Below are 13,505 nucleotides of genomic sequence, written 5' to 3' on the forward strand. Positions count from 1 at the left end.
GTTTCTCCTCCCTCCTCTCCGGTGAGCTCCTCATCCCTCCTCTCCGGTGAGCTCCTCCTCCCTCCTCTTCTCCCATTCCCTCATGGTTTCTCCTTCCTCCTCTCCGATGCTTCGGTGAACTCCTCTCCGGCGATGTAGGCGAGCGCTTCTCCGGTGACCTCCTCCTCCTCCTCCTCTTCGGAGAACTCCTCTCCGGCAAAAGAACACGGAAAAAGAACGTACAAGATCCAAAAACAGGAACAAAATTTGAAATAATATCGTGCCAAAAAACGAGCAAAAAAAAACGATCAAAAAATGGGCAAAAAAAATCACTATCCATATCCAAATTCAAAATTCAAAAATAGCAATGGCCCACGGTGGGGGTTAGATGATGCGCCACTACTATTTTCCCGCCTTCAAAATTCAAAAATACTAATGGCGCATCGTGGCCTATACTAATGGCGCACCAGCGGGCTATACTAATGGCGCACCATGGCCTATACTAATGGCGCACCAGTGGTGCGCCATTAGTATACCAGATACTAATGGTGCACCATCGGTGCGCCATTAGTAAAAAATACTAGTGGCGTGATACTAATGGCGCACCAGTGATGCGCCATTAGTAGGCAAAACTGGTGCGCCATTAGTAGCCCTTTTCCTAGTAGTGCACAGTTCAGACATGTTGTCTGAGTCCCACACGTTCCTAGAAGTTGTTTGGCGATTGGAAATCTAGCAGTAGCAAACTCTTGTTTTCACTGTTTATGATCACCTCAATTTCTAAATTAAGTTCTTTTCATAGGAGTGCTTGTAATAAATTAGTTTGGTTTTACTTATGTTCCTTGAATTTGTAGTACCCTGATAGATTTGGTAGTGACATGAGCTTCCTCTCCACCACTCCAGGATATGCAGCGCTATCCTAGTCCAGCCCCATGGCGTACGTTAACTTAGTTGTTATAGCAAAAACAGTACAAAACTCTTTTTAATTTTATTTCTGAACTTATGATGTTACTGTACATTAACTTGGTTGTTTTTTACATGAACTACTAAATTGTGGAGTTGCATTTTGTTTCTTCATTACATACATGATTGAATGTAATAAATGGAACATATGTCGGATCTCCAAGATAGATTTCATATTTATTTTCTTGCCAGTAGCAAATCTTCCCGTGGATCAGTACAACTTCTGTATGACCTTTTGTTCACAAATATTGTACTACTGTTTCTACATGAATCTGTTTAGTACTTTGTACAACAAGTGTGGTACATTTGTAAAATTATGCGAATGAGTAGCATAAATAAATAAAATATGAAAAAAGGCATCCTTCACTCTTGCAGTCTTGAAGGTAATTAAGTGCCTTTAGAAATTCTAACAATCCATCCCAGGCTAAGCAAAACAGTACATGTTAGTTTTTTTAAAAAGAATCTAGTATAAGTTGATCAACGTTTTAATTCTTTTCACTATATATGCACTTCATTATAGTCAACCATTGGTTAATTTGTCAGCTGCAAGTGAATAATGATCTTGCATTGTTGAGAAACACATACCAGAATGTGGTTCAGAAACAAAAGTAAGTTAAAGATAGGGGGTGTGGTCACTGAACCCTGATGGTGCACTCACGTTATTAACTGAAATGTTCACTATTTGTATACCACTATTGCATTGTGATATCTATCTAACTAGGCCTAAGGTTCTTAAGGGTGTCATGATTTGGTCAACATGTTCTTTGTTTATTCTATTTTAATGTCTGCAGTACATTCCAACTTGGCGTGATTCACATCATCGTTAGCACCATGTTCGCTGGCAAGACCACTTCGCTTCTCTGCCGGCACCGACAAGTACTCACCCCGTCCCATCTCTTGTTCACTACTTCATTTTGTGTTGCTAAAATACAGAAAAAACAAGTGAGTTCAAATTGTAAAAAAAGAAGAAGCTAGATGTTTAAAAAAAATCAGAAGTCGTTTTAGTGAATCTATATTGAAAATTAACTCATGTTTTAGTGAACCAGAATTGGTTTGTACTTTTTGCTTGATGCGTGTCCATGAGCAGTTCAAAACGTGTACTTGTTCCCTGCTTTGCTATAACACTTGTTAGATTGCTATCCAAAAAATGTCATGTATTCCTGAATTTGCTGCTGGTGTAGCAGCCCAGTATATATTTTATCATCAGTTCATAAAGGAAAGATGAATCAGTGCAATGTGCGTGTTAAAAAAATCAGTTTTATATTGTATGGTAGTTCGCTGTATAGAAAATTTGTAATAGTTTGGCTAGAATAAAGTTTGCATAGTTCAGACTTGCGAGGTAGAATGTTCAGTGAGAGAAAACCATCAGTTTAAATATATATGCAGGAGGTTGAGAGCATAAAAAATGTGATTTTTTTGATGCGTTTAATTTTTCAGCTGTAAGAGAGAAGAATTTATCTCTTGTCTATCTTGCTTCTCAGGAAAATTGGGCAGGGAGTCAAGAAGCCGGGCAAAAATGTGTTGCTGCACAAGCACCTACAGTTCCCGGTGGTCGCCTTGGCCGCACTTGGCCATGAGCTTGTCCACCATGGTGACTTGCAGCTGTCCAAGTGGAACACGGACATTAGTCCAAGCAGAATTTGGGACGGCTTCTGGGCAACTGCAGGTTAGAAAGTTCAACATCTGATAGGAATTCAGTGCAGAGAAATGTAGTTTAGAAATTCATCTTCTGTTCTCCCAACCCCCCCAAAGTTTTTCTTCTAAAGCTTGAAGCGAATGGTCTAAGAAGTGTTATAAGAAATTGTTTTGGTTCCGTATATACATTCCATATGAGAAGATGCATCATGCTGAAAAGCTTGGTCCGGTGTGTGGCCTAGAGTAGCATGAGACTCTAATGTTCTCTCAACATATTTAGAGTTTAACTAATTCAGTGCAAGTTTTGCTTATGAAAACAGATATTTTCCGCATGTACTAATCCATTTCAACTGTGGGTGTGTTTAAAAAAGAATTCAACATGTACTGAAAAATGCCTTCAAAAAATGAAGAGTAAATAACATCAGTGAGTTCTAGTACCTAAATTACAAAAGTTCACTAACAAAAAAAATATCAGTAAAATATAGTGCTTCAACTAGAAGATCACTCATGCTATTTGCTTCATAGTTTCTCTGTTGTTTCAACTTTTATTTTAATCGTTTCATTTGTAAATTCTGCATCTTTTTTTGTTTACAAATTATAGGCATGATACTTGTACTGGGACTAGAGTACAAGTATTACTTCCAGGCAATTTCAAAATAAAACCCGAAGAAAATTCTTTGTCCATGTGGCAAATAACTTGTTGCTGCACTTCAACAATCAGTTTTCCTGTAAGCATAGCAACGAGGTGGCATCCTCGCTGCGTGCCTCTGCCGAGGAGGATGTAGCAGCGGGGTTGAACTCCCCATTCGTATCTCCTCTCTCTTATCTCTCACCAACAAAAATTGATTGCTAATTTGATTTCTTGTAATGAACTATGATTTTCCATTGATGCAGAGAAGGTGATTGATTGTTCATATGCCCAATGAGAACTGGCATTTTTTCTTAAGGTTTGGTGTTACACTATGGCTAAAGTGTTTTAGCTGTTACAAGTTGAAAACTCCACAACAACCTGTGAATGCAAGTTTCAATTTTGGTTGGGATAGTGGTGTGGGTAGACTTGTATTTCCCGTGATTGTAGAAGCATCTAGGGAAGTAACACAGTATTTATGTGAATTGTTGTCCGTTCCATGTGCATGTTCGATAAGTTCAAATTTTAATTTGAGATTTTTGACAAGATATAATAATAGGATTGCATTCTATAGATACATAAGTTCAGTACAGAGATGGTGATTCAGTTCGTCTTTTGTATGCACAAGTTCATATTTTGTACGCTTTTCAGTTCATCTACTTCTGATGGTGAGTCCGATTTCCTTTGTGTTTCCATCTTCATATAATAGAAACAAGTGCTTGTGGTTATGCTTCAGAATGAGCACTGTACTTTCACTTGGTTAACATAAAACAGGATGCATCGTGGATGTGCTCATCATAAAACATGATGAAGTTTATGCTGCGTACACCTTTGCCTCTCCGTTGCTTCACTCTCAAAAACACGTGTATGTGCGGCTGTTTATTGCTTCTTGCTACTACTATTTTTGTAAATGATTTTGCGTGTGCACTCCAGGAGTGTTTTTGTTTCTGTGGGTCAGCTGCTCAACAATCTTGTACCGCCCAGTACATGTATTACTACTGGGAAGGTTCAAAAATTGGAACTCCACAAGTTCAACATGGTATATGACACGAAGGAGATCATCGAGAGGGCGCGTCGCGGCGTCATGGGCTACATCAAGCACGCACTCACCCTCTTCACCAGTTTAGCCATTGTCCTCATCGTGTCCTCATCATCGGGGTAAGCACCCTAGCCACCTTGGCTGACTACTCATCCTCCACCCACAGTTGCTAAAATTCGATTTATTTTTATATGATGTGATCCATTGAGATGGCTGACGGTGTTGTGTTCCATTGCAGCTCAAGAACGCATGCGCCAAGTCCGAGGACAAGAAGAAGAGGAAGAGGAGGTCCTGAGAGTGTCATCTTTGCATCATAGATAACATCACCTCCGCCGCTAGTGGCACCACCACTGCTAAGTACAGTATGTAGTACATAGGAATTAAGCTGGTGCAGTAACTTGGTGCCATGCCACCCTTGTTAATTCACACTCGTGGGAACCTGATGTGAGTTTGCTGCTGATGAAGCTTTTGCAGACATCGTGTGTTCTGGATCTCTTTTGTTCATGTTAGATAATCGAAACCTGAGACGATTTGGTTTGGTTTGCGAAGAACATGGCTACACTTCTTTGTGGTTGATCTAGTCTCATCGGTTATAACATTGTGACGTGTCTCATTTCTTTTGCACTATATGCCAGCTTCCTCTACGTAAGTCCAACACATGTTTGGTGTAGCGTTTCTGTCTTGGTAGGTGGTGTTGAGCAGGGCCTGCCCGATTGTGATTGAGCAAGATTAACAGAACTAAAATTTTCTACCGTTTCTGCACTTTTTAATGTTTGAACTACTGTTTCCCTCAAAATGTTTGATCTAGTCTCATCGGTTGTATGTTCAAACACAAAGTCTCAGATAAGTTTGGGAAAAAGCTCAAACAAAATAAAAAACCCATGAAAATTTAAATGGTAAAAGTTGAAGTCACAAAACGCGAGAAGTCCAAAACATCGTAGCAAAAAAATTGAGTTAAAAAAACACAAAACATTTTCTTTTCAAAAAATAGCATTCATTTCAATGATAATGATATAATCCACACAAGTTCGAGGACTATGAAAACCGTAAACCATTGAAAAGTTGCAAGGAAAATCCATACCAAAAAAAAGTGAAGTCTAGTATGCGAAAACACCCTCAGTACAAACCCATACGGGCATCAGTTCAAGTACTTTTTTCAGAACCATTCAAAATTACTCTATGAAAAAATACCTCCTCTGTACAAACAGACACATAGATTAGTACGAGTGCCGCCGTGAGCGCCGCCGTTGTTGCCCGCGCCCCAAATGTTGTAGCTTAGACGACTTCAGAATGTTTATTGTGTGTGCTCTACCGTCGTGTGCTAGTCCAAGAATTACTATCATCACATAAGTCCATGTATTACTACAATGGGAGTTCAAAAGAAAACCCTATAACACGCGCCATGCCCCGGCACCATGCTCGGGACGCGAAAAAAGCTCAAGCGGAAAGAAAACCCTATATGAAAATTCAAATGGTAAATGTTTAGGTCGCAAAATGAGAGAAGTCCAAAACACCGTTGCAAATAAATATTTTCTTTTTGAAAAAATGTCATTCAGTTCAACTATATAAATCATGCAAGTTCGGGGACAATGATACCATAGATCGTTGGAAAGTACGAGGAAAATCTTACGGAAAAAATAGAGTAAAGTCTAGTATATGTAAACCGCTCAGTACAAACCCAAAAATTGGAGATCAGTTTGAGTCCTCTATTTTCAGAAGAATTTAAAATTAATCTATGATAAATAGGAGTACTATAGAAGAAGAGAGAGGGAAATCAGCTGCAACAAACAAGCACCCCTTCATGGATTACAAATATCCAACATAGTGCCATTTCGTGATAACATCATAAGCCTGCTAGAAGAAACCTTCAAAGACAAAATGAATTGGCATCTAGAAAACTAATGTGCAAGATGAAAGGAACATGATTTATACAGTGCTAAATAGTACACCCCTCTTCACTCATCCATGTATTTACAAGCGTGTGGTCGAAAATAAGCACGAGATGGCACAATAGTTCCTAATTTTTCCTACCCTAATCAAAAGAATTTAGGCCTAACTATAGCTAAGCTGGTACTCCATTATTGATCCCAATCAAGAGAGACTAAAGATCGAGCAGTAGTAACTCACATAATCTCATCAAGAGTCAAAAAGAGAATTGAAAAGAAGTTTAACTCATGATCAAACGGTTGTTCATACGTCCGTAGTACCCCGTCCCGAATGCATCTTTGGTTTTGCTCAGAGTCAGAGACTCAGAGCCAGAGCGTGCCGGTGTCCTTGAGTATGGGCACGAGCTCGCCGGAGATGTGCACGGCCATGAGCCGATTGAGCCCGCCGAGGTTCCTCCCACCAACGAACACCGCCAGCAGCGCGACGATGGCCTCGCCTCCAGCGTTCCCGGCCACCGCTGCAGCGAGCTCGGCCTCCTCGGTGACCTCGTGCATGGCGGGGTTCACCCCGAGCCCCTGCAACAGCTGCTTCACCACGTGGCTAAGGTAGCACCCGCGCCTCCCCACCACCAGCACCAGGCTCTCTGCCACCGCCCTCCTCACCACCTCCCCGCCGTCGCCCCTCGCCGCCGTGTCGGTGAGGCGCGAGCTCGCCCTCCTGGCCGGCCACGCCCTCGGCCTCGACCTGCTCAGACTGTTGCAGGCACGCCGGCAGCCGGCCGACGCTGTAGGGGATCGCCTGGTACATCTCGATCGGCCGAGCGACGTACGACGTGATCGAGCTCTTCTCTTTTCCGCTCGGTTCGCCGTTGCTGCGCCAAGTCCCTTGCTGCCATGGATGCGTGCTTCTCTGCTTCCCCCGCATTCTCTCATGCTCCCGTCGCCGCCTGCATGTGGACTTGTACCGCCACTCTACCGCGTGTGCGCAAGGGCCGCAATGCAAGAGGCGTCCTGCTCCTTCCGCTTCTCGCCCACGCCATGGCGTGCGTGCTCCTATAGAGAAAAATAGCTCAGAGTTCAATGAGATGAAAATCATCAGTACAACCGTCTGAAACCATCAGTTCAAGTAGGGTAACAGAATAATATTCTGTTACGCGTAACAAAATAGCCTAGATGTATCTATATATACACCAGTGTTCTGTCCTCTACAGCATTCACTTATAGCTATGTCTTCTTGTTGAATCTTTTGAACTAAGTGAATGTGATCGGACCCTAACCTCTCTATGCTTTCTATCTCAAACTCTATCTGTCCAAATCATATGCATTCTCTTGAAACTGTCGAATGTCTTCTCTGCGTCCTTGTCAGCAGAAGATACAGAGACAAACATTAAGTCCATTTTCAATGCTAATTCCTTCACTTGAAACCCGGAGAAGTAGGAACGACCACGACAATCCAGGCGTGCGTGGGAACGTGGAACAACCTCCGATATGTTGCATGATGGCCACACGTTCTTCAGATGTGAATCGCCGGGGGCACCTGTGTAATAACACTGTGCCATCCCTGTCCCTATAAATACACGCCTCACCACATTCATTATCCTTTCTTCCACTCTCGCACAAACCCTAGCGCCACCGCTAGCCCTCGACGACACCGGCGACGAAGCGCTTAGCTGCCGCGACCTCTCTGACGCCGTCTTCACGCCGGCCGCAGACATCGTCTTCTCTGCCGCCGCCGTAGGTGTCCTCCGTCGCCAAGTTAGGGCACAGACGATCGAACTGCTTGGCCTCCTCTTCCACTCCGTCTAGCAGTTCTTCGTGTGGTAAATAAAACTTCCTTTTTACGGCCCCTTTGATCCTATAGATTCATCACTTTCTGCCACAAGAAGTTTCTATTCACACAAGTTGGATCTATTTCATACTGCATCTCATAATATGCCTAGTATGTTCACTTATGCTTCACAAAGTAGTTAGATTCCTCACTTGTACTGATCCGTGGATTCGTACAAATCTGGAACCAACTCTTTATCTATGAGTGAATGTCTTCGCACGATGAGGTCAATGTCTTCTAAACTGATTTATCTTCAAAATCTTCTGAGAATGCATATGACCTCTTCCCCATCCCTCGCACCTTAATGCTGTCACAGGTACATGTCCGTGGGAGAATCCCTTGGTTCTCATAGTCTGCATTCATTTGCAGAATTCTTACAGCATCATATAAATTCTCCAGAAGCCAGTTCCTGTTTGACCCGCAGGAGGAAGCCTCTGAAACCTTTGAACGTGTTGAAGCCATTCAGTTTGAAGTTCATGGCTACAAAGAAATCTACAAGGAAGGGAGGCAGACATCACCGTGGAAACACTGCTAAAGACCTGCTACCAGATCTATATGAGCAATACAAGTCAGATCCAGAAGAAACCTGTGGAGAACGCAAGAACCGAATCCAATGGATTCGAAGACATTGGGCAGAGGAATGGTTCAAGTATAGATTCGTCACCGACGAATATGCTGAGAAGAGTGCCATCAAGGGACCATGGGGAGATATCATATACAAAGGTCTTCAGCCCAAATCATAGTCCGAAGCTATTGCTCAAGGCTTTTACCCATGCATGCTTCATGGACCTCAGCCTGCTAATGCTGACCCATCCTCTCTGTTATGGTGTCGCGAAGACAATCTCTTCAAGCGCAACTATCAGTTTGCACAGAACTCTGCCAAGGAAAACAAGAAGTCATTGGGATTAGGCTTCAACCCAGGCCCCTCTGCGCCACGTGCTGATGGCACACGAGAAGTTGAACCCAATCTGGTTGGGCCCTTCTACAACCTAGAAGGTCTCATCACTCATATTATGGTTCAAGGGGCAGTCGTGGCTCAACCTGCAGATGATGCTGAATCTGACGAAGCACCTGCACCACCGAAGCCGCAGAAGCAGAAGAAGGCTAAAGCTTCAAAGTCTGCCTCAGCACCAAAAATCTTACGGGCGAAGCCACTGTCTACTGCACCTCTTGAAGACAGTGTGCAGTCTGAAGGTCTCTCACGTATCTCCAAGAAGACTGAGATGAGAAAGAATATTGATCAGGCACTGACTGCTGCTGCTATTCTGCGCAATGACGTCATTGATCTGTCCAACGATGAAGAGCTTGCAGATGACACTCTTGAGCAACTGATCAAGAGCAAGGAGGAAGCAGAGATCTTCAATGATTTGCCTCTCTTTGATGTGGCAATCATCCATAACTTAATTGATGAGTGGTTTGACACGCCCAACCTCAACTTTGAAGATCTGCAACTTCCAATTGGCCTCAGTGTCGCCTTCACTGGCGCCATTTCTTCAGAGCTAGCTCTAGCTCAGCGCATTGTTGAACTGAAGCAAAAGATCGACTTTGAGAAAGCTCAGTTCAAGAAGCACATGGCCAAGCTCAGCGTGCAAGATGTGAAAAACTTCAAGATTATGCTGCACGAGCTCAAGGAAGCCTTCCTCAAGAAGCGTGAAGAAGCTAAAGGTTCTCGTGAGCGCATGAAGACCTGGCTGACAAGTGTGTGCAAGCCTACAATGAGGCTGAGAAGCGCAAGGCTCTTGGTCGTCCTGGCATCGACCCAAGAATGGCTCCAAAGAAGAAGACGCCCTCAACTGACCAATCTGCACCTTCAAGGCAGGAAGAACCTCACATAGTCTTCCCAAGCAGCATGACTGGCTCGAAGCCAAAGGTCAGGTCAACCGCTTCAGAACTGAAGAAGACAAGGACTGCCGAGGCTGAAGCCAAAAAAAGGAAAAATCCTGAAGCTTCTGATGTCGCTCCCTCTAAGAAGAAGCGCAAAACCAAGAAGGATCGGGCTGCTCCCACAGAGCCCTTAGTTGTTGAACCTATCTCAATGGTTCGCCTTGCATCTGAACACCATGAGCGCCAACTGATTGTTCATGAGCCTGCTTCCACAAAAGCTCCTGATGCTGAAGACATTCCAGCAGTTGACCCCACCACTGCTGAAGACATTGGTCATCATGACAATGTTGAAGATGATGAAGTCCTTCCTCAGATCGGGCACCAACTGGTATCATCGCCCGTGCTTACGCACAGCAAACTCATCAGCATTGGTCGTCCTCTGACCCCAACTGCTCAGGATGCATCGTGGGCTGATCACCCATAGAGACAAGACACTCCAAGCTCTCCCCAAGCAACCCCATCAGTGCAAGAAGAGGATGACTTTGAGGCCCAGCCAACTCCATCTCCACAGGTGTCGCCAGCGCTACGCAGGCTTCGCAAAGGACCGAGGTCTCAAGTCCCTCTTCCGAGCGTTCCAGAAGGAGAAGTGCACCACCAATCTGTTGCACGTCAAGTGTTTCCAGATGCCACTCCTACTGTGACTGTCTCTGAGTCTGAAGCCAAAGGTGCTGAAGACAATCCGGCTGCATCAGCTGATGACAAACAAGAAGAAGATCGTGTCCCTACACCCCCAAACTCTGAAGAAGCTGTTCCTGAAGTGAACGTGTCTGTGCCCGACCCTCCAGCTCATCAAGTGGAGGTTGAGAATCTTGAGGCTGCCACCACCAACACAAATGAAGCCAATGACGTAGTCATGGCTGAAGCAAATGTGGAGCCTGCACCAACCAATGTGCCAGAGGCCAATGAAGCCAATGATGCAACTGCAACAGATGTGCAGCCTGACGCCTCTGTTGATGCCACTGCTCCTGTTCTGCCACCAAGGCCACACACTATCGAGCAAGCATTCAACTATGGCCAACTTCTCACTATCAAATGGCCTCTTCTGACTCCTCCACCTGTTGCTGGTCCTCAGTTTGACTATCACATTGAGCACAGGCCTCAGGTACAGAAGCCAATGCCAAGGTTGCCCAGGTTTCCAGGTCCTGCATCGGCACCCGGATCTTTTAATGTCAACGGCTTCAAAGCACACAACACCTTCTTCAATAGCGCCAAGAACCCCTACTCAAGGGAAAGAATATCTTCTGATCGGTTCTGGAGCTATCAGCAGCGAAGTTATTACTCATGCATTCTGTACAATCAAGGTCGCATTTTCCCACATGTGCGTCTTGACACTGAAGCCATAACTGGTCTGCCTTGCTTGGAAGAAGCTCTGGATTGCTTCAAAGAGTCTGGATTGTTGCCGTTCGTCACCGACAAGGAGCACTGGAATGAAGAATTGCTGCTCCAATTCTATGCCACTCTTCATATTCGTGGCTACAACAGAGATCCAAAGACGTGGGTCCTTGAGTGGATGACCGGCAATGTTCATCACGAAGCCAAAGCCTTTGATATCATTGAGCTCACTGGTCTGCCCACTCTAGGAGATCTTTATGAACCTGGTTGTCAGCTTCACAGTGCAGCCATGGAGAGCATCTTTCAGAAGCCTGAACCAAACATGAGTCAGATGCTTAGCATGATGAAGCCTTTGCCTCCAGATGCTGCATATCCTAAGGAGTTCTTTGTTGAAGACCTTGAGTATCTGCCACGCACTATCTATCACATTATAAGGCGAACTCTCTGGCCCATCAAAGGACATTCTCCACATGCAAAGCTAGAAGGTGCAATGAAGACTTTGGTCTTTCATATTCTTCATGGCAAATGCATCAATGCACAAGACTTCTTCATCCGTCAACTTGCTGCATCAGGATCTGATCTTTTTGGCTTGAAGTTTTATGCTCCATGGATAATGCGGCTGATCAAACTACACTCAGCTGTCACCTATCAGCCCTCTGCTCGCAATCATCGGATCTTTCTGCCTGACATTAATATGTCAGTTGAAGCCATCTATCTAGAGCCAGCCAAGGAGCCTCTTAGTCTTCAGAATGCTGAGCATCAAAGCTTCTCTCAAAACATTAAAGGAGTTCAAGCAGTCTCTCATGTTTATCCTCTGGCTGGCACTACACGTGCACCTCACCATGCCCTCACTGAAGCCACTGACAACACCATTGCCCAACGGCCCAAGAAGCGATCCCCTGTTCTCAATGACCGAGAGCTTCTGGTTGCCCTTCATCAGAAACAGGATAGGCATCATGACTGGCTGAAGTGCCAAATGCAAAGCCTCTTGGTGGACGTAAACAGGATTCACAATCTTGCCACCAAGAATGCCTTTGTTGCCCATGAAACCTGTCGGCGTACATGGAAAGGGCTGACGCTTATGTGTTCTGAAGATGATCTTCAAGAGGATGGCTTCTCTGAATGCTTCAAGTTTGACTCAACACCTCCAAGAAGGACTGTGCTGCGATGAACTCCGTCTCTTGAAGACTCTGAGTTCTCTTCCTCCGCGGCAACTATGAATGCCAGAGTGATCGATGACAAAGACGATGCTACTTCACCGCCCCCTACTTCTGCACGCATCGACACTGCCCCGAGTTCGTCTGCACCGCCTAACAACACCGACGACCTTGCTGCTTCACGTACTAGACTCAGGTATTCCAGAACTGCAACGATAAAATTATGATGACAACACCTTAGAGCTCAACTCCCCGGGACACTTCCACTAAACCCCTGACAGGAGGCACCAAGTCAATGTTCTCATCATAAAACCATCGGAACAATTCCAAGATACCCGCGTGATCCTAAAAAAATTTTATAGTGAAATTCTAGAAGAGAAGAGTCAAAACTCTACGTCAGGATGCCTTACCAGAGCGATGAGGAGACTGGGAAGTAAAAAGAATTCCTAAACTCTCCGATATATAATTCCTAAGGTCAGGGAAGGCTCTGATTACCAACTTGTAACACCCTCGATGCGACTACATCTCCCACGTGTCGAGGCACGACTTAGAGACATAATCGCATTGAAGGCATATGTCGCAAGTTAGGCAATCTTCACAATCATCCCATGTAATATAAATAATAAAGGGGAGATAACATAGTTGGCTTACACTCGCCACGTCAATCAAGTACATAAATAACATTACATCATCCAAACACTCATGGCCCGACTACGGCGCCAAAATAAAAGAGAACCCAACATGCGACACGGTCCCAATCACCCCCAACTGGGCACCACTACTGATCGTCGGGAAAGGAAACATAGTATTGTTGAGAGTCTTCGTCGAACTCCTACTTGAGCTCGTACGCATCTCCTGGAGCGGAAACATCAGGCCCTGCATCTGGTGATACAATAATCTGTGAGCCACAGGGACTCAACAATCTCGCACCCTCGCGATCAAGACTATTTAAGCTTATAGGTATGGCAAGGTAAAATATGAGTGGAGCTGCAGCAAGCGACTAGCAAGTATGGTGGCTAACTTATTCGCAAAAGAGAGCGAGAAGAGGAGGCAAGGCACGAGCGAGAAGCTAGAGAACAACCTGCGCAAACATTACTCCAACACCGTGTCCACTGCCCGGACTCCGCCGAGAAGAGGCCATCACGGTAACACTCTCAGTTGATTCATTTTAATTAAT

General features: G+C 44.6%; 1 pseudogene; it reads right to left on the reverse strand.

The window, feature by feature from the left end:
• Window positions 1-6,490: 6,490 nt before the first annotated feature.
• On the reverse strand, window positions 6,491-6,935 carry LOC119289151 (annotated as a pseudogene).
• Between the last annotated feature and the right edge of the window lie 6,570 nt (window positions 6,936-13,505).

This window comes from Triticum dicoccoides, chromosome 4A, assembly GCF_002162155.2.
Source record: "Triticum dicoccoides isolate Atlit2015 ecotype Zavitan chromosome 4A, WEW_v2.0, whole genome shotgun sequence".
Lineage (NCBI taxonomy): Eukaryota > Viridiplantae > Streptophyta > Magnoliopsida > Poales > Poaceae > Triticum > Triticum dicoccoides.